This window comes from Schistocerca cancellata, chromosome 3 (genome assembly GCF_023864275.1).
Source record: "Schistocerca cancellata isolate TAMUIC-IGC-003103 chromosome 3, iqSchCanc2.1, whole genome shotgun sequence".
Lineage (NCBI taxonomy): Eukaryota > Metazoa > Arthropoda > Insecta > Orthoptera > Acrididae > Schistocerca > Schistocerca cancellata.
The window spans coordinates 284,708,853-284,730,780 of NC_064628.1; the positions used below are offsets into that span (position 1 = coordinate 284,708,853).

Below are 21,928 nucleotides of genomic sequence, written 5' to 3' on the forward strand. Positions count from 1 at the left end.
GGATTAAATGCTTCTCTCCTCAAACGCGCACTTGAACATGAGGCGACCAATATCTGTTCAAGAATACTTGTTCAAATGTTGAAGATCAGGATGCTGATGTAGCTGCTGCCTGCAGCGCGGATTTTCCCTGCATGTATGAGGGTGCGAAATTAGTCCTTTGCCTTTAATTCCATGTCTTAGGCAATGTTCCTTTAAAACTGCGAATCAAAATTACTGGATACGGGAATTTCTTCTCAGATATACATACTTGGAATTGCCGGTGCATCAAAGACTCTCTGCTGGAAGTACCGCTGTCAATGTGGGTACAGCTGGTGTTCAATCGTATCTACATCCGCAACATGCGCTACTGGGACCTAAATCGTTCAAAATGTGTTGGTTGGACGGTGGAACATTTCAGTAAGTTTGAGTCATGTGTGTCGGCGTGTATGTTGTTTCACACGGCGTATTTATTATTTGCTGGACCTATTCTTTTAGATCTGTTAGCTGGGTGTCAACTTCTCTGCGCCACTCAAACAATTCATCTGACAAAATCAGTCTTACTTGACCAAGTTCTGTACGAATGTTTTCGCCTTAAGCTCTTGGTTCTGATACTCCTTCAGCACTCACGGCCTGAGCCGCTGTACGTATCTCTTTTTCCGATTTTCCCGTAATTGTGTTTTTCTCAGAAACCACTCAACAAAAACTCTACTAAATTTTTCACCTTGAGCAGTCAGGCTCTGAGATATTGTCTGTCTTTGCTCAAGTGGCAATTTTTTATCTTGATGAATAACATTTGATACATTAGGTACTATTTATGTTTATGTGGTTTTGAACTTTTTCTCTTCATCCGACAACTGATTCACAATACGCGGTATTTTATGGTTTGTGTCAGTTAGATTGGAAATCTCTGTTTTGAGCTTGTCTATGTCGTAGTTATTTGCGTTTTAATATATTTTACCACTGCGTCAAATTTGCTATTCTGCTTACCTATTGTTCCTTGGAAAACTCAATAAAATTTTCTTTCATTTTTACCTGTTGCTTGGCAGTTTGAGTCAAATTTTGTCTGATTCTTCTTTTGCAGTTGCTTATTTTTGTTGTTTTACAATGAAAGTAAAATTTGCAATTATTCGCATAACTAATCTAATAAGCGGTATTAATGACTGTGCTGGTGGCATAACGTCCGCACAAATTTGCTCTTGCATGTTCGTGTCCTCAAATAAGACGCTTACATTCGCAAAGCGAGATTCTGACACTTCAGTATCCGAATCTACCGTTTCCTTAGTCGGCTCGACTATATTGTCACCTTCGACTGGAAATTGCTTTCGTGTGTTGGGATCCATCTCCATTTTCTCCAGTTTGTCATATTATTCACACTCCGATGCTGGCGCCCCTAAGCTCATACGGATGCTGGCACCGGATCTGTGAGATCCATTCACTCAAATTAACAATACTTCAAAAATTTCACGTATGGACGAGCTCCAGGATTGTGTAAGGTACCGTGTGTATTTTTAATAATTTTATTAGAGAATCATTTCATAAAAATACAACGTAGAAACGAGGAACTACGCTAGGAAAAATATAATATTCAGGTAATGTTTTACGTGGTATGTACGACATACGAAGTCCTGAAAATAACTTACAACTAAAAAAATGGCAAATAAGAGACGTTTTCATGTTTCTTCTGGAAGAGCACCCAATTCACATCCTTCACGGCAAGCAAAATCACAGTGTTTAAGGCAAAGATATTGTCCGCACGATTTACACGAGTATTTCGTAAGACGTCTTGTACTAGTTGTGAGGCAGGGTTTGCAACGTTTCTTTCTTCCTTTATTGGCGTCGGCGTTGTCGGCTCTCTCACCAACAAGACCTAAAGGTCTGCGATTTTGCAGCAGGATTTCAATAATGCGCGTAGTCAGGGTGCGAGGTAGATTGGAAAGCAGGCTTCATTTTACCAACTGATCTTCCATGAGTTTTCATCCGAGCTGACGAAGAAACAGCCGTCGGTGGAGACTTTCGTGCCATTTCCCATATAAATTATCTGGGAATTTATACCAGTAACATTCAATATCGAATAATACAACATGGGCTTTCGCCGTGTACCCCTCTGAACGTTGTAGGTAGAGCACAATTTGTCAACCACATCAACTCCAATTTTGTGTGTGTTATAGTAAGTTATCGTAATAGGTGTTCTTTTATCTCCTGTGTTTTCGTCAATTTCAGCGTCATAATGCATGCTTGAGATCAATAAAACTTTTTTTTGTTATTTTTGTTTTGTGGGACGTAAGAAACGATCGTACCTTCTCTTCTGTAAGCAACTATGCTAGAATTTGCAGCCCTGCTTTTCACATCCTTCATTTCTTTCGGTATCTGCCATTTATTTATTTATTTATTTTTTCAGGGTTCCAACATACGACAGACGGTGCTTCTCTGACAAATCACGGAGAAGATTTACATCGCTGAACCAGCTGTCTGCACAGACATTGCGTCCAGAATTAGTGAGAGGGGCCACCAAAATTTCAACCACGTCACTGATTATGTTACTAAGCTGGAAAGGGCCATCTGTCTATCTGCCAGCATAGATATCCATGTTGCAGGTGTAAAACAGTTTGGAATCAACTGTAGCAAATATTTTTATTCCATATTTTGCTGGCTTCGACGGTATATATTGGATAAAAGAGCAACGTCCTCTGGAGGCCTCGAGTTTCTCGTCACTGGTGACGTTTTGGCCTACAACGTATCAAACTTTTGAAATAAATCTCGAATTGGTGCCAGGCGGTCCACTATTCAGCGTTCACTACGTGATTGTCTATCATCAAATCGAAGAGCTTGTAACAGAAAACGAAACCTGTACTGCCGGCCGCTGTGGCCGAGCGGTTCTAGGCGCTTCAGTCCGGAACCGCGCTGCTGCTATGGTCGCAGGTTCGAATCCTGCCTCGGGCATGGATGTGTGTGATGTCCTTAGGTTAGTTAGGTTTAAGTAGTTCTAAGTCTAGGGGACTGAATGACCTCAGATGTTAAGTCCCATAGTGCTCAGAGCCATTTTTGAAACCTGTACTCACTCATGATCAACCGAAATATCTCGATTCCGAACCCTTTGGAATCCCACAAATCTTGAAGACTTTTTTTTCCCGCCTTGTGCATTCCAGCTATGTACAGAAGTTCAATGAAGGCTTTTATCTCGACTGTGTCCGTTGGGTGACTGTTTCGTTCTCTCTGGTAATTGCTTCGGATAATTTCAGTATATTGGTTCATGTACTTTACAATTACTTCCAGCATTTCCTGGCCAGATAAGCATTCCCATATTTCTGAAATTCTTTCAGTATTTTTTGCTTTCTCAGTGACACCAGGAAGCCTTATGCAGAGAATGTCGCGTTTTTGGGTTTTCCTACGATTTGTGTATGATGTCTTTTTCCAATCGAATGATTCGATTGTTTTCTTTCCTGTCTTCCCATAACAACGATACACATCGCCATTTTCCTCACCTGAACTTACGTCTGTGTCACTCTGTTCGGTCTCAGAGCCGTCTCTTTCTTCTATGCTTTCTGAGGCACCAGTATCGATCTCTTTGTCTCCCAAATCGAGAATAGGAGCCCTGTGTGCGGCATGTTCGCCCTCGTCGTCGCTGTCAACAAACAAAATTTGTTGAAAATCTGTAACTTCTGGATTGCATGTATCCCGAATTTCATTTGAGCCCGTGTAGACAAACAACAGACCTGTAAACGATGTTGACATTCTATAGTTGCAAAACAAAATAAAAATAAAAATCGTAGTTAAGACCATTGTAAAGGAACGAGGAAGACTAGAACGCAAATGCTGGCGCTGGATCGAAGAGATCCAGTTTCTATTATCTAAGTGCACAATAATAATTTCCACTTCACATACAGAATGCTTAAATTTAAAACACAAAGAAACACTACATTGAGGAAAATTCAATGAATCAAGAATACTTACGGGGATGCTGGCGTGGTAACTGTGCGATCCGTCGCTCCTCAGTAGCTAAGGCGTTGCTCTTGCGGAAGTAAACACACTGTTGCCTGTTGTGAATGTCCGAGTCAGGGGGATAGACGAGAGGGGGTAAATAACACCACAGGCGTTGACACGTAGGGGCAGAAACACTACGTAGTGCATCTGTGCGATTCAGCACCAGCATCGGAGTGTTAAAACGTATCACTAAATTTCAATAGTATTTGCAAAATGAAAAAAAGGCTAATGGCTGAATCCACGGTACACTTAAAGGCGTATGCGCCGCAACAATATTACGTAATCTAATACGACAAGATGGTCGCTCATTTGAAAGACACAAGAGTGGTTAGCGCTCCACCTTCCCGATGCGTTGCTTTGTAGTGGCCATGTTGGACGACTTCAATTTTAACTATGTTTCGTGTAACTTACAACTAAAAGGCAATAAACTGGTTTTCGTAATCTTTAAGCTATGAGCCAAACATTAAATACTCGAATTTTGAAAAGTTGTCGAACATGCTAAGGGGAGCTAACTCCTTATCTTTTCTTTACAGTTTGTGTCGACGATAAATTATCCTTTCAGATACGTGTCCGTGTAACATCAATGGACAGCAATCTTCCCGTAAGATTTGCCTTCCAGTTAGTTGGATACGTGAAAATGAAAATACAACATACATTAGACGTACAAAATTTTGTGTCCGACGCCCCACTTGGGCGCCAGAATGATCTGTTATTGACTCCGGTATTTGAACAAAATGACAGAATTTGTGAAAATCAAATTAGAAAAAGGGTATAGTTACTTCCTCATTGAGCAATGGAGCAACGGTAATAGTTAATGGTGGCGCGCATTCTTCCTATTGCGCGTGACACGCATCTAAGAAGAATCCCTTGATTTCAAAATAAATTGATTCCTGAACTTTTTACCATTTACAAGTCGTAGTAATTTAAAAACACCATCAGCTCTGTGGGGCCTCTATCTGACAGGAGAGAGCAGCAGATTCACAGTTGTGAGACAATGGCCAGGTCATATGTAATTTGTGCTCGCTCAGAATGATCGCTAGTCACTGTTAAATGATCCGCAAATAACCTCAGGGACGAGCTTTGCTTTCAGCAGAATGAAATCAATGGCTGACCGCGAACTGCATTGGGCACATTGCATCTCTCTGCTGAACTCACTCCAGCTAGCTTTTCTGAAATAAATACTACAAAAAATCAGACTCATTTACAACTTAATAATTGCGGTGATTACACTTCCTTTCAAGTGAAACATAAATATAACACATCTTTAATATATTTAATTACAAATCAAAAATAATTCCAGTATAGAGAGAGACTTACATAAAATACGTCTGCGCAGTTCAATAGAGACGAAAGAAAATACAATTTGCTGAGAGGAGCTTCGCTCCTCACTTACATTTCCTATAAAACATTGGAAGTCACAATTCCTCCGATTCTCTTGTATCGTTGATGTGAATTCAAAGTTCATACAGGTTTTATTACGTTTATCAAAGACAACATGAACACTTTCCTTCAGGAAAGTGCGCACATTAGCCCAAGAAAATCAGTTTGAAACACTTGTTTGTAATTTAAAAAGAAGACTTCCTTTAAAGTAATGCTTCAGAACGCTATGAAATCATCGCACTTCAGTGATTAAACCTAAATGCTGGACCTTTTTATTAGTGGATGCGGTATAAACTTATTTCTCGTTATTTAGAAGTATCTCTTTTGTTACTATCATCAATCAATGACTCTTTATTTCCCTAGAGCTCATCTTCCATGTTGGCAGACCTACTAAATTGTTGTTCATCATTACCGGTGGCACTGCAATAAGTGTTCTCCCCCTTGTGGTCACAGATATAAAATTGGCGACGACGATAAAAGTTCGTGTTACATGCGACACTCGTAGGTTGTGCGATTTCTCGGTGTAGTGCTCTTGTGAACACCGTGGACTAAGTTTTACTCTGGTTGTGCGGTCTAAAGCACGGCTTTCCGGGCGGGAAGGAGTGCCTAGTCCCCGGCACGAAACCGTCCGGTGGATTTGTGTCAAAGTCCGGTGAACTGGCCAGTCTGGGGATGATTTTTAGGGGGTTTTCCATCTGCCTCAGGGAATCCGGGCTGGTTCCCCTTATTCCGCCTCAGTTACACTATGTCTGCGATTGCTGCGCAAATTAGTTCTCCACGTACGCGTACACTACCATTACTCTACCGCGCAAACATAGGGGTTACACTCGTCTGGTGTGAGACGTTCCCTGGGGGGGTCCACCAGGGGGAGGGAGGGGGGCAACCGCACAATAACCCTTGGTTTGTTGTGGGGCGGCAGAGAGGTGAAGTGGACTGTGGTAGTCGTCCTAGGGTTGTGACCCACTGAGGCTGCAGTGGGGAGGGAGCCTCTCCGTCGTTTCTAGGTCCCCAGTTAACTTACAATACAATACAAGTTTTATTCCAGTGCTGGAAACAACTACGGATCTTGCCGCAGATTCTGCTCCAGATGTCGGCTGGGAGACTACGGACTTCCATGCCGCTCGGGTATCGGTTCAGACATCTGCAGGTTCTGCTGCCCCCCCCCCCCCCCCCCCGCCACCCAGCCGAGGCTCCGCTCCAGCTCCCACTGTGCCGCCTCCGTCACTGGCCAGCGCTGCAGTGACCCACATGACGCCCAGCGCAGCGTCGCCCCTTGCACTAATGACAGGCCTGCCGCCGGCGCGCACATTAGCAGTCTGCACTTGACACATGCACGTCTCGCTGGGACACCACCTGCTGCCGCAAGCTTCGCCGGCCTGTCCACCACTGGTACGCGCATCACCTGCCTCCCCATCGCCACACTGGCGTCCACCATGGATTATGCTATGCTCCCATCGCCGGCCAACATCCGGTACCCCAAGGTACCGTTGTTCCACTCACTGCCGCTTTGCGAGATGTCCACCATCTGTTGGCTGCCCTGCTCCTGCTGTGCCCAATGCCACCCTCGATCGTCTGAGCCAAGGGCAGCCTCTTCCTGTTGGTGGCATTGCTCCAGATCTTCTTCTGCTATGGGACTTCCATTCCATTTCTTGCTGCTCCAGTCCTCATCCACCTTCTGGCTATCCGCTCTCCTCCCCTTACCCACAACGCTGCTCCTCCTGCTCCATGGTGCAGCCTCAGACAGCTGCTTCTCTGAGGGCATTGCGTAGCACCCGACCATGTGCTGGGGGTTACTGACAGCCCACACCAGGCCACTTCCCAAAACCTGGTCTCTCTTGCCTCACACTTGTGGTCATACTCTTGCCAACAATACAGCATTGGCTCGTTGGCTGATCTCTTACATCTCTTGTTTCGTGCACCTGTAATGTTTTCAGAGGGAGGGCTCTGCACAGTGCGAACCTCCATCTGCAGGTCTCCACCTGACGGCACTCCTCCCTGGTCAGCATCCCCACCTGCCACTGCCACAGTCTTCTCCTCTCGCTGTGTCTAACGCTGCTCTCTCCACTTTGTAAGGCTGTCGCGACCAGACTTCCTGGCAGGCGCACTAAATTGCTCCCTCGCCACAGCATCAGGCCAGACACTGCCGCGCCCTCGCCTCTGAGCCTTGCTTCTTCGAGATGGCTCCACCACCTCTCTTTTAATGGGTGCAGGATGCAGCGTTCCAGTGAAATACCCCCGCACAATACTGCTGTACCAAAGCACATACAGCTGGCCGTTGTGGCCGAGCGTAGGCGCTTCAGTCCGGAATTGCGCTGTTGCTATGGTCGCAGGTTCGAATCCTGCCTCGGGTATGGATGCGTGTGATGTCCTTAGGTTAGTTGGGTTTAAGTAGTTCTAAATCTAGGGGACTGATGACCTCAGATGTTAAGTCCCATAGTGCTCAGAGCCATTTTTGAAACCTGTACTCACTCATGATCAACCGAAATATCTCGATTCCGAACCCTTTGGAATCCCACAAATCTTGAAGACTTTTTTTTCCCGCCTTGTGCATTCCAGCTATGTACAGAAGTTCAATGAAGGCTTTTATCTCGACTGTGTCCGTTGGGTGACTGTTTCGTTCTCTCTGGTAATTGCTTCGGATAATTTCAGTATATTGGTTCATGTACTTTACAATTACTTCCAGCATTTCCTGGCCAGATAAGCATTCCCATATTTCTGAAATTCTTTCAGTATTTTTTGCTTTCTCAGTGACACCAGGAAGCCTTATGCAGAGAATGTCGCGTTTTTGGGTTTTCCTACGATTTGTGTATGATGTCTTTTTCCAATCGAATGATTCGATTGTTTTCTTTCCTGTCTTCCCATAACAACGATACACATCGCCATTTTCCTCACCTGAACTTACGTCTGTGTCACTCTGTTCGGTCTCAGAGCCGTCTCTTTCTTCTATGCTTTCTGAGGCACCAGTATCGATCTCTTTGTCTCCCAAATCGAGAATAGGAGCCCTGTGTGCGGCATGTTCGCCCTCGTCGTCGCTGTCAACAAACAAAATTTGTTGAAAATCTGTAACTTCTGGATTGCATGTATCCCGAATTTCATTTGAGCCCGTGTAGACAAACAACAGACCTGTAAACGATGTTGACATTCTATAGTTGCAAAACAAAATAAAAATAAAAATCGTAGTTAAGACCATTGTAAAGGAACGAGGAAGACTAGAACGCAAATGCTGGCGCTGGATCGAAGAGATCCAGTTTCTATTATCTAAGTGCACAATAATAATTTCCACTTCACATACAGAATGCTTAAATTTAAAACACAAAGAAACACTACATTGAGGAAAATTCAATGAATCAAGAATACTTACGGGGATGCTGGCGTGGTAACTGTGCGATCCGTCGCTCCTCAGTAGCTAAGGCGTTGCTCTTGCGGAAGTAAACACACTGTTGCCTGTTGTGAATGTCCGAGTCAGGGGGATAGACGAGAGGGGGTAAATAACACCACAGGCGTTGACACGTAGGGGCAGAAACACTACGTAGTGCATCTGTGCGATTCAGCACCAGCATCGGAGTGTTAAAACGTATCACTAAATTTCAATAGTATTTGCAAAATGAAAAAAAGGCTAATGGCTGAATCCACGGTACACTTAAAGGCGTATGCGCCGCAACAATATTACGTAATCTAATACGACAAGATGGTCGCTCATTTGAAAGACACAAGAGTGGTTAGCGCTCCACCTTCCCGATGCGTTGCTTTGTAGTGGCCATGTTGGACGACTTCAATTTTAACTATGTTTCGTGTAACTTACAACTAAAAGGCAATAAACTGGTTTTCGTAATCTTTAAGCTATGAGCCAAACATTAAATACTCGAATTTTGAAAAGTTGTCGAACATGCTAAGGGGAGCTAACTCCTTATCTTTTCTTTACAGTTTGTGTCGACGATAAATTATCCTTTCAGATACGTGTCCGTGTAACATCAATGGACAGCAATCTTCCCGTAAGATTTGCCTTCCAGTTAGTTGGATACGTGAAAATGAAAATACAACATACATTAGACGTACAAAATTTTGTGTCCGACGCCCCACTTGGGCGCCAGAATGATCTGTTATTGACTCCGGTATTTGAACAAAATGACAGAATTTGTGAAAATCAAATTAGAAAAAGGGTATAGTTACTTCCTCATTGAGCAATGGAGCAACGGTAATAGTTAATGGTGGCGCGCATTCTTCCTATTGCGCGTGACACGCATCTAAGAAGAATCCCTTGATTTCAAAATAAATTGATTCCTGAACTTTTTACCATTTACAAGTCGTAGTAATTTAAAAACACCATCAGCTCTGTGGGGCCTCTATCTGACAGGAGAGAGCAGCAGATTCACAGTTGTGAGACAATGGCCAGGTCATATGTAATTTGTGCTCGCTCAGAATGATCGCTAGTCACTGTTAAATGATCCGCAAATAACCTCAGGGACGAGCTTTGCTTTCAGCAGAATGAAATCAATGGCTGACCGCGAACTGCATTGGGCACATTGCATCTCTCTGCTGAACTCACTCCAGCTAGCTTTTCTGAAATAAATACTACAAAAAATCAGACTCATTTACAACTTAATAATTGCGGTGATTACACTTCCTTTCAAGTGAAACATAAATATAACACATCTTTAATATATTTAATTACAAATCAAAAATAATTCCAGTATAGAGAGAGACTTACATAAAATACGTCTGCGCAGTTCAATAGAGACGAAAGAAAATACAATTTGCTGAGAGGAGCTTCGCTCCTCACTTACATTTCCTATAAAACATTGGAAGTCACAATTCCTCCGATTCTCTTGTATCGTTGATGTGAATTCAAAGTTCATACAGGTTTTATTACGTTTATCAAAGACAACATGAACACTTTCCTTCAGGAAAGTGCGCACATTAGCCCAAGAAAATCAGTTTGAAACACTTGTTTGTAATTTAAAAAGAAGACTTCCTTTAAAGTAATGCTTCAGAACGCTATGAAATCATCGCACTTCAGTGATTAAACCTAAATGCTGGACCTTTTTATTAGTGGATGCGGTATAAACTTATTTCTCGTTATTTAGAAGTATCTCTTTTGTTACTATCATCAATCAATGACTCTTTATTTCCCTAGAGCTCATCTTCCATGTTGGCAGACCTACTAAATTGTTGTTCATCATTACCGGTGGCACTGCAATAAGTGTTCTCCCCCTTGTGGTCACAGATATAAAATTGGCGACGACGATAAAAGTTCGTGTTACATGCGACACTCGTAGGTTGTGCGATTTCTCGGTGTAGTGCTCTTGTGAACACCGTGGACTAAGTTTTACTCTGGTTGTGCGGTCTAAAGCACGGCTTTCCGGGCGGGAAGGAGTGCCTAGTCCCCGGCACGAAACCGTCCGGTGGATTTGTGTCAAAGTCCGGTGAACTGGCCAGTCTGGGGATGATTTTTAGGGGGTTTTCCATCTGCCTCAGGGAATCCGGGCTGGTTCCCCTTATTCCGCCTCAGTTACACTATGTCTGCGATTGCTGCGCAAATTAGTTCTCCACGTACGCGTACACTACCATTACTCTACCGCGCAAACATAGGGGTTACACTCGTCTGGTGTGAGACGTTCCCTGGGGGGGTCCACCAGGGGGAGGGAGGGGGGCAACCGCACAATAACCCTTGGTTTGTTGTGGGGCGGCAGAGAGGTGAAGTGGACTGTGGTAGTCGTCCTAGGGTTGTGACCCACTGAGGCTGCAGTGGGGAGGGAGCCTCTCCGTCGTTTCTAGGTCCCCAGTTAACTTACAATACAATACAAGTTTTATTCCAGTGCTGGAAACAACTACGGATCTTGCCGCAGATTCTGCTCCAGATGTCGGCTGGGAGACTACGGACTTCCATGCCGCTCGGGTATCGGTTCAGACATCTGCAGGTTCTGCTGCCCCCCCCCCCCCCCCCCCCCCACCCAGCCGAGGCTCCGCTCCAGCTCCCACTGTGCCGCCTCCGTCACTGGCCAGCGCTGCAGTGACCCACATGACGCCCAGCGCAGCGTCGCCCCTTGCACTAATGACAGGCCTGCCGCCGGCGCGCACATTAGCAGTCTGCACTTGACACATGCACGTCTCGCTGGGACACCACCTGCTGCCGCAAGCTTCGCCGGCCTGTCCACCACTGGTACGCGCATCACCTGCCTCCCCATCGCCACACTGGCGTCCACCATGGATTATGCTATGCTCCCATCGCCGGCCAACATCCGGTACCCCAAGGTGCCGTTGTTCCACTCACTGCCGCTTTGCGAGATGTCCACCATCTGTTGGCTGCCCTGCTCCTGCTGTGCCCAATGCCGCCCTCGATCGTCTGAGCCAAGGGCAGCCTCTTCCTGTTGGTGGCATTGCTCCAGATCTTCTTCTGCTATGGGACTTCCATTCCATTTCTTGCTGCTCCAGTCCTCATCCACCTTCTGGCTATCCGCTCTCCTCCCCTTACCCACAACGCTGCTCCTCCTGCTCCATGGTGCAGCCTCAGACAGCTGCTTCTCTGAGGGCATTGCGTAGCACCCGACCATGTGCTGGGGGTTACTGACAGCCCACACCAGGCCACTTCCCAAAACCTGGTCTCTCTTGCCTCACACTTGTGGTCATACTCTTGCCAACAATACAGCATTGGCTCGTTGGCTGATCTCTTACATCTCTTGTTTCGTGCACCTGTAATGTTTTCAGAGGGAGGGCTCTGCACAGTGCGAACCTCCATCTGCAGGTCTCCACCTGACGGCACTCCTCCCTGGTCAGCATCCCCACCTGCCACTGCCACAGTCTTCTCCTCTCGCTGTGTCTAACGCTGCTCTCTCCACTTTGTAAGGCTGTCGCGACCAGACTTCCTGGCAGGCGCACTAAATTGCTCCCTCGCCACAGCATCAGGCCAGACACTGCCGCGCCCTCGCCTCTGAGCCTTGCTTCTTCGAGATGGCTCCACCACCTCTCTTTTAATGGGTGCAGGATGCAGCGTTCCAGTGAAATACCCCCGCACAATACTGCTGTACCAAAGCACATACAGCTGGCCGTTGTGGCCGAGCGTAGGCGCTTCAGTCCGGATTTGCGCTGTTGCTATGGTCGCAGGTTCGAATCCTGCCTCGGGTATGGATGCGTGTGATGTCCTTAGGTTAGTTGGGTTTAAGTAGTTCTAAATCTAGGGGACTGATGACCTCAGATGATAAGTCCCATAGTGCTTAGAGCCATTTGAACCACACGACATACAACGTTCTAGTGGCTGTCTCGCCACCCCAGCCGCTGTAAAACCAACACGAGACTTCACGTCCATAGTTTGTAAACATAAGCATAATTACAGGCCGAGTTACAAAAAGCACCACACAACATCTCAGCGCCAGTATCAATTTAGGCAGCGCCACAATCACTGACCTACGTCCTACACTGGTCACGTGCTGCCTGAAAACTGTTCGTGTATGGCCACAGCCAATAAGGCATTCTGCGAGTTCCAACGCGATCCGTTCTGCAGACTTCAACACCGACCGTCTCTGTAAGCAGCAAATCAACAGCACCGCCATTGGTAGCTAGGAAGGAAGTCCAGCGCCTCACGATCCACAAGCCTCTACGCTGTCACTGCGGAGCCGCCGCGCACACGCCGACCACAGCCTCGCTGCACGCCGCCTGCTGTATGCCCTCGACCTGCCGTATGTCCTCGACCTGATCAGTTGTCATCAAGTGCTGACTTCATTCAACATGGATCCCTGCAGCTACGAACGCTATAAGAGAATCCTACTTCAGTGATTAAACCTACACTTTGACTGAACCATCTTACTGGTGTATACAGTATAACCTTATTTCTTGTTCTCTAGAAGTGACCCTGTATTTTGTTCTTGTCACCATGCAGTGACTCTTTACTTTCCTACTACTCATGTTCCATGTTTACTGACTTAAGAAAATGTTGTTCGACATTGCCGGTGGCACATCAATAAGTGTTCACCGCCTTGTGGTCACAGATATAAAACTATACTGTGTACCCAATGAGAGGTTCCCTCTCCTAACAGAAGAAATGAAAGAAAAATATATTTTTACAAAAGTCATTTTATTGTGTTTCTAAAAATATTCACCTTTAAATTTAATATAGCCTACTTGCAATGGTTTTGATCGTTTTTCGAAATACTGGGTGATCAGAAAGTCAGTATAAATTTGAAAACTGAATAAATCACGGAATAATGTAGATAGAGAGGTACAAATTGAAACACATGCTTGGAATGACATGGGGTTTTATTAGAACCAAAAAAATACAAAAGTTCAAAAAATGTCCGACATATGGCGCTTCATCTGATCAGAATAGCAATAATTAGCATAGCAAAGTAAGACAAAGCAAAGATGATGTTCCTTACAGGAAATGCTCAGTATGTCCACCATCATTCCTCAACAATAGCTGTAGTTGAGGAATAATGTTGTGAACAGCACTGTAAAGCTTGTCCGGAGTTATGGTGAGGCATTGGCGTAGGATGTTGTCTTTCAGCATCCATAGAGATGTCGGTCGATCACGATACACTTTCGATCCCAAAGCCAATAATCGCACGGGCCGAGGTCTGGGGACCTGGGAGGCCAAGCATGACGAAAGTGGCGGTTGAGCACACGATCATCACCAAACGACTCGAGCAACAGATGTTTCACGCATCTAGCAATATGGGGTGTTATTTTTTTGTTCTAATAAAACCCCATGTCATTCCAAGCATGTGTGTCAATTTGCACCTCTCTATCTACATTATTCCGTGATTTATTCAGTGTTCAAATTTATACTCACTTTTTGATCACCCAGTATGTTTCCACTCTTACGTTAGGAAATAAAAAAAATTATTTGGAACGATTCAGCAGCTTCTTAAGGTGCTGAAAGTCATTGTTCACGCATTTTTTAGTTTACATTAGGTAAGACTGTATAAAAAAAGTCGTTAGTCGATAAATGAGATTAATGCCGTCTATGAGACAATATTTAAATGTTTTTCTCCGCCATATGAACAGCTATTTGATATTCTGTGTGACAGCTGGTACTGCCACATTGAAGTACATTTTCGAAAGTTTTCCATTGTTTTTCTTCATTTTATCCTTGAGATACGAAAAAAATAGCTATACACCGTTCAGCATTAATTTATTTCTCCCCTCTAAAAGAAAGGTCGCAAGGCATCCAGTGTAACGAAGGAAAGGATCATTATCTTGGAAGTGTTTCGCTATATATCAGGATAGGTAATGATACAACAACGTGACCGACCTCAGAAAGTTAGACATATGTTACTAAAATCATTGCAATTTATTGCTTCCTGAATCAGTTTTGGAGTTTGTGTATTTCATTAACGGTGTGTAAAGTTTCTTATGTTCTCTTACCAAGCTCTCGTGCAGTGATTTTACTTCCGCGCATAAGAAAGATTCTTCCAACGTCTTATTGTGGCCACAATGTTGTACCACTCCTCTCTTGACCATGTCGCCCATTTTTTAAAGTAAGAACTTTTCTTCTCAGCTTTGGTTAATGACAAGGGCTAAACGTAATTTTGTTTCGTTTGCAACTGTATTCTTGCTATAAGTACAGTTGCGATACGTTACACCTGACGCATTTATCACTTCCATGATACGAGGGTCGTTCAGTAAGTATTGCTCCACATTTTTTTCTCAGAACATACTTATTATTAAGAGTCAGAATTTGGTGGTAATATACATCAGCATGTCTTGTCTATGTCCTATTTTTCTACCTAGTCTCCATAACGTTCTATGGCCTTACACCAAAGCTGTGGGAGAGTATGTATTACCTGCTGGTAAAAACTCTTGTCCTGTAGGCATAGCCACGTTTTCACTGCACGACTGGCACTCTCGTCATCTTCAAAGTGTGTTGCCCATAGAGAATCGAGATGGAAGTCCGAGGGTGCCAGGTCGGGACTGTAGGGTGGATGAGGCAATGATGTCCAAGCCAATGTGGCGATGTGTTCCTGGTTCTCAGACTTCTGTGTGGGCGTGCTTTGTCGTGTTGGAGCAAGATTTCTGCTGAATTCTTGTCCAGTCGAACTCGTCAGAAACGGTTCTTGAGTTTAATCAGAGTCTTCACGTGTGCCTCTGAACTGATGGTTCACCCTCTTGGCATCACATCCACGAGAATGACGCCATCACAAGCCCAGGAGACTGTCACCATGACTTTTCCGGCAGAGGAGATTGTCTTGAATTTCTTCTTTTGTGGTGAATGAAGATTGTGCTACTCCATGGACTGCCTTTTTGTTTCCAGCGCAAAGTGGTGCACCCAGCTTTCGTCCCCCGTAACGATTTGTGACAGAAAGGCCTCTCTGGTAGTCTCAAAACGCTCCAACAATTACGATGAAATGGCCTTTCCTTGAATTTTGTGGTCCACTGTGAACATCTTGTGTTCCGCTATGGAGCCTGTCGTGAGCACCTCTTTGAATAACCGAGAGTCTCGATCATTGCAGACGCACTTCCAATACTGACCAACAACTGTAGAGCCTATTGTCGAGTTGTGATGCGCCAGTGGGCACGAATAACAGCATCCGAACTATTCAGTATGTCTGGAGCAGTGGTTGTGAGAGGACGTCCCGAGAGTGGCTGATAATGGAGCTCTGTTTATTTCCTGAGGCTGTAACTTTCTTTACCCATCGCCCAGCTGTACTCCCATCAAATGCAGCACTGCCATACACTGCACACAAACGTTTATGGATGTTTACCACGTTTTCTTTTTCTGCACACAAGAATTCAATAACAGCACGCTGCTTGTATCGCAAGTCGTACGTAGACGCCGTTTTGACGCTGTACTACGGCTCTGCCATCTGCCAGAACGGTTCGAAACTTCACCGGGGCACAGAACAAACATAAAATATGAAGCACCAACAAGGAATTTGATCTATTTATGTTAAACGCTTTTTTTTTAAATATGGGGCATTATTTATTGAACGACCCTCGTACAATAACTTTTGTTTATTATTCAGAAATGACTTTTGGTGTAGCAGCTTCGTTAGTACCCACGGAGAAAAGGTCAAATAAGGTAATATAGAGTTCATAAGACTTCATGTAATAACATATCGCGCCTTTTTTATATCTCTGTTTCGCCATGTTTTCTCCTGTATGTTATTTTCAATGTCTCCCTTTTATGTATTGTCTCTCGGCTGAAGAGCGGCGCCTGTGCTGCTACCTGCCCACCCCGAATGGCAATTGAAATTCAATATAGATTAAAATCATGTAATAACACGTCTTCAAAGTTCAATTGTCTACAATGTAGTGTATTGTCTTACAGTAATTGTTCTTTGACACGGAATGTTTATACCAAAAGCACAATGAATTTTATGTTTTATAAAATTAAAAGTTAAAATATTCTTATTTTGTTTCCTTTCTCATTTGGGAGATTCGTGAGGATGAACTCATTAATTTTAATCATCAACCTACAGCAAGGGCCGAACACTTAAACGATACATTATACCTCGGACAACTGATTCCGGTTCCGGAATACCCAAGCAACTATTGTTTGCCGCTTAGTGATGACGTCGTATACGGGTCCTACATTTCCTTGGTCAATATGTTTCGCGCAATCCCATACACCAGCTGACAGAAATCTGTTTTTCAGGTTCGGCCAGACTGTGCGGTGTCCAACGCGAACAAATCTTTTCCACGGTCAAGTGTTCAAGAAAAATCGAATTTACTGCAAACTTCGATACGTCTGTGAATGTCTTTAGTCGCATGTCGATCCTCTTCTATCTTGTTGCGAATAGCACCGACGGTTTTCGCGACGAAAACCGTTTAAACTGATCTTCACACAATTCATCACAGACGGCAGCACGACCACGATAATGTTCTGTATACTGGATTTTCAGCAGTCTCTTCCGAAGCTGACTGATTACCAACACTTTAAAGTGTGCGATTAGAGTCATTGTTGTAAGTTAAGCCATTACAAAACCCGTACCATTTTCAGCCAAGAGAACTTTGACTTCAAATTCACATTTTTTTCACAATATTGGTAGCCACACACTGTAAAGAAACTACTCTATCAATGTGTAAGGAGTCATTTTTTAACAATAGCACATGACAAATATAAAATAATATTAACGTTTCATCTCAAAAATGACATCCAACGGCCACTTGTAGAAAATTACGAGCCAACCCTCGAGTATAAACCACGCTCTTCTGGGAGGAGCAAACTGTATTTGTATTTTGGAGCATTGGTGGCCTTCATTCCATGTAACTTCCCAATCTTGTTTCCATGCGTTGCATCCGGGCATAATTAAGTGGCCGCTGAAATTGAGTCTTTTGCGAGAACATCCATGTACTCATTTTGTTGGTGGTCTTGATGAGCAATGGTATCCAGTGAAAGCCTATCGCAGTTCGACATCGCCATAGCTCAATCAGTTTCTGCGTCACCTTTCTGGGGAGGTCACTATTTTCTTCCGTGTTGCAGGGCAGGGGAGCCGACGGTATACTTGACGAGTCAGACAAGATCAAGGTCTTGCTCAGTCCATCCAGCCTAAACAGCTGGAGAGCTTGCGTGGTGGCCACTTTCTATGTTGTAAACATTGGTGAGCTCTGAGGCAGGGAGTACGACCGCTCTGTCTGATCATCATGACAAAAGAAGGCCTTCAGTTGTTCCCTTATTTTTTAAACATCATTGTGTATTTGAAGCATATCAAATCAGTTTATTTGCAATATCATCTTGAGTTCGTCGTCAGTTTACTTTTAAAATATCCGGGATGAGAGGCCGTGGTCCAAACACGGATGTTAATATTCGCCACGCCATGTTGACGATCATCGTGAGTACGTCGTCAGTTTACATTTAAAACATTCGGCATGAGAGACCGTGCTCCAAACACGGATGTTAATATTCGCCACGTCATGGTGAGATACGCAAACCAGCCAAAGATATACGTGTCTAAGAGAAGTCTTGCGTGAGTCGATAAGATTACCGGCTTGTGATAGCAAGGAAACCCGCGTTTTTTACGTCGCCGGATACGTTGTCTGGCAAGGTCAACCAGCGCGATTTAAATGGCTGAACGTGTGCATGTTGCAGCCAGTTGCCCCAGAGGCTGTTTCAGAGCCTATGTTGACACTACCGTCGCTATCAAGCGCAAAGTTCTTCAGCTCCTGACACCGCCGTCATATAAGCAGGTGCAGTGCTCTTTGCTTCATTACATCACGTGTAGCTCGTTTATGTGCGCTTACCAAATAAGCTGTCAGATCATTTCGTTCCGCTGATTGTCTGCTTACTGTGTGCTTCCCGAAGCTAGAGAAACAACGCTCAGTTCTCAAGATCTCTCAACCGTATACTGTATCCGATGTACGCCTACTACAGTTTCTCTGAAAACGAGTCTATCGTTAATTTATTCGTAATACCAACCCCTGCCTCTATACTACCGCTCAGTAATCACCTGCGGGAAAGAAGTACTCAGCAATTCTAGAGTGAAGGAAACTGTCGATTTGCTGTTGCTCAGAGGACATTGTAAGGCCGTAACCTAACAAGTGGAATTGCTGTTAATTCACTCCATAGCTCTGTGTAGTTCACTACAGTGTTGTTTTTTATTTGTTCATGCAGTGATCTGTTATTAATGTTTGTGGACGTTAAAAATATTCGATTTGTTATTTTAGCCTAGATCTTCCGTCATAGTTTCTTATAGTACTGTAGTTAGTGCTATAAGCTAGATATGAATTTGATAACGCTTTCTGTCACTCCCCTCGTCTGCTTTTTACACGAATAAAGAAGTGCACATTATATTGCAGAGTATCCTTTCCGCAAAGTCATCTGATTCCTTTTCTCTTATACTGACGCATGCTGTGCTGAAAGATGGTTGATTGTACAGTTCTGAACACGCCTTTTTCTCTTTAGTTAATGATTACAGTTTCCGTGTGATACATACATTTAACACCACAATATTTGGCTGTAGAAATCACTACCACTTATTACGGCCTATGAGTTACTACTACATACGAGAAAGTTTTTTAGACTATGTTTGGGTCATTATGAAGTGAGACATTTGCGTCCTATACTGTGTAAAAATGGCCTTTCATTTCCCTTGATCGATTAAATTAATTAACGAATGCACTGCCATTATCGAAAGATATAATGCATACTACGAGAGACGAAAACATTTCCTGTCGACGATCTGCCATCCTATGACGATGGTTCCTAGTTGGACTTTAGTTCTTTATTATTTTCTGTTTTTATTTTTTACTTTTAATGGGTGTTCAAAAAGTCTCTCCGTATTGCCGTATGATTGTTAGCCGCTCGTGCCGTATGCCGCAGTGAATATACCGAAATAAAACTCAGTGAAATACATTGAATATTCATTTTTACTTACATATTTTCGCATTAAACGTCGAAAGTGTGTCCCCCCCCCCCCCCCACGTTATTGAATATATAATTCAATCCGTCTAATCACGTTTCCAAACAAGCTGTAACATTTCTTCTGTAACAGAAGCAGTGAAAGTGGATATTGCAGTTTTCAATTCATCGATGCATTTTGTACTGCTTTTATAGACAGTTGCTTTCGCTGCACCCCAGAAGAAAAAGTCAGGTGGTGGTAGGTCAGGCGATCGTGGCGGCCAAAGTCCATGTGAAATTATGCGATCACCAGAAACATCGGCAAGCAGTGACATTGAAACGCGAGCTCTATGCGCGGTTGCACCATCTTGTTGAAAATAACTGTTCGGTAATTCACTTAAGACAAGTTCTCCTATGAATGGGTACAGAATATCCACTTTAAGGGAAGTAACCCAGGCAGGCGAACAGTCAAACTTTCACGCGCGGCGAACAAACTGCACCCGTGGTGGAAAATCATACAACACTGCGGAGAGACTCTTTGAACACCCCGTATAAGACACACAAACACGTGAAGTTAATTTAACTCTTTAAAGACGATGGTTGTTATCTGCAAGAAAAAAATAATTAATTCCAGTGACAATTTATAAAAATAACTGACATAAACATACAAATACACTGGCAGCAATTTTTGTTGTAAGCTCGCTAATTTAGGATGCTTCTACCTTGCGCAATAAACAGTGACAATAGTCGAAAACTTAAAAGAAATCAATTTCGTCACTTATCATCAGCTGCTTATACAGTTTACCGACCACCACTAGCAGTAGCGCCGAGGGGCCTGAAAGAGAAAGAACTGGCTACCCTTTTTTTTTTTTTTTTTTTTTTTTAAATCCAGCGAGACTTGGCCAACTGTTACCACAACGTTCGCTAAAGGAGACGAGCGCTGGAGCGCACGGCTAGCCACATGCTGTAACAGTAACCGACTTTCTCATTGCTGGATACTTGATTAAAACTGAAAGCTCCTAACGTGAAAATAAGAGCACCTGTAGCTTTCACATGAAAAGATCGTCCTGGATTTTAAAAATTAAATCTGTCGTCAGAGTTACAACTTACATTTGAATTATTCGTAATATTAGCTCCAGTTAAAAGAATATAGGTTGAATTTAGACACATTATTCAATTTATCAATTGAAGACACAAAGTCTGAAAATGAGTCCGTGGTCATATTTTTGGCGCTTTATTTTACAGGTCCGTCTTGATCACATAAATTTTTACATTTCACTATAGTGAAAGCGTTGTGAAATGGAAGAAGATATTAGGATTGCAGTAGGGAAGGAACAACCAACTACAGTTTACTGGGAGAATTTTAGGAAAGTGTGGTTCACGTTATAAAGGAGACTGCATATAGGAAACCGTTACGACCCATTCTTGCGTACTGCTCAAGTGTTTAGGATCTCCACCGGGTCGGGTTAATGGATGAGACAGAAGCAACTCGGAGCCGGGCTGCTAGGTTTGTGACCGATAGGTTTGAGCAACACCCAAGTGTTAACGGAGATGCCTCTGACCACAAACGGGAATCCCTGAAGAGAAAGCGGTGTTCTTTCCGTGTAACGCTATTGGGAAAATTTAGACAATCGGCATTTGAAGCTTACTGCAGAACTGTCTTACTGCCGCAAACGGACGTTTCAAACATTACAGGATTGTTTTTCCTACTCATCTGTATTAAATTACATTTTCTTTACAACTACAGATGGCTGCCATTTATCACATCAACTCGTAATTTTGTCTAAGTCGTCTTGTATCACTCAGTGACGACACCTGCTCGTACATCACAGCACCATCAACAAACAGCCACAGACGGCTGCTCACGCAGCCCGTCATGTCATTTCTATATAGAGAGAATACAGCAGAGTCTCGGTATTTCGAGTCTTGGAATTACGAGTTTCCTATATTTCCGAGCCTCGTAAAAAACGAAAAAAAGCTATTGTACAGTGTAGTGACCCCAGCTATGTTTCCCCCATCCGCTCATAGCACAAGCAAAAATTTTGTTGAAAGCGCTGTTTTGGATTTTTCATTGTCGGTACAGCACTCCGTTGATTCATTTTCTTTATTGATTTTTTTTGTTTGTACACCTAAAAACGAGTGTTATAACAAAGGAAAGGGAATTTGCGACTTTGAATGTTAATTTATAAAAACACTGAAACGACTTGAGAAAGGAAAAACAATAAAGAAACTTGCTCTCGACTACTGTGTGGGTGAGGTTACTATTGGTGAGTGGCGTGAGAACTGACGTAAATTGAAACAATTTTCCTGTAAGAAATA

General features: G+C 43.7%; 1 protein-coding gene across 2 annotated transcripts in view; it reads left to right on the forward strand.

Moving 5' to 3' along the window:
• The first annotated feature begins 18,370 nt into the window (after positions 1-18,370).
• Positions 18,371-21,928, forward strand: part of LOC126174957 (UDP-glycosyltransferase UGT5-like) — an 82,730-nt gene continuing 79,172 nt past the window's right edge. For both annotated transcript variants that reach the window (XR_007535500.1, XM_049921423.1), the window contains exon 1: positions 18,371-18,459. The gene's annotated coding sequence lies outside the window, so the exon portion shown is untranslated. The remainder of the gene's footprint in view (positions 18,460-21,928) is intronic.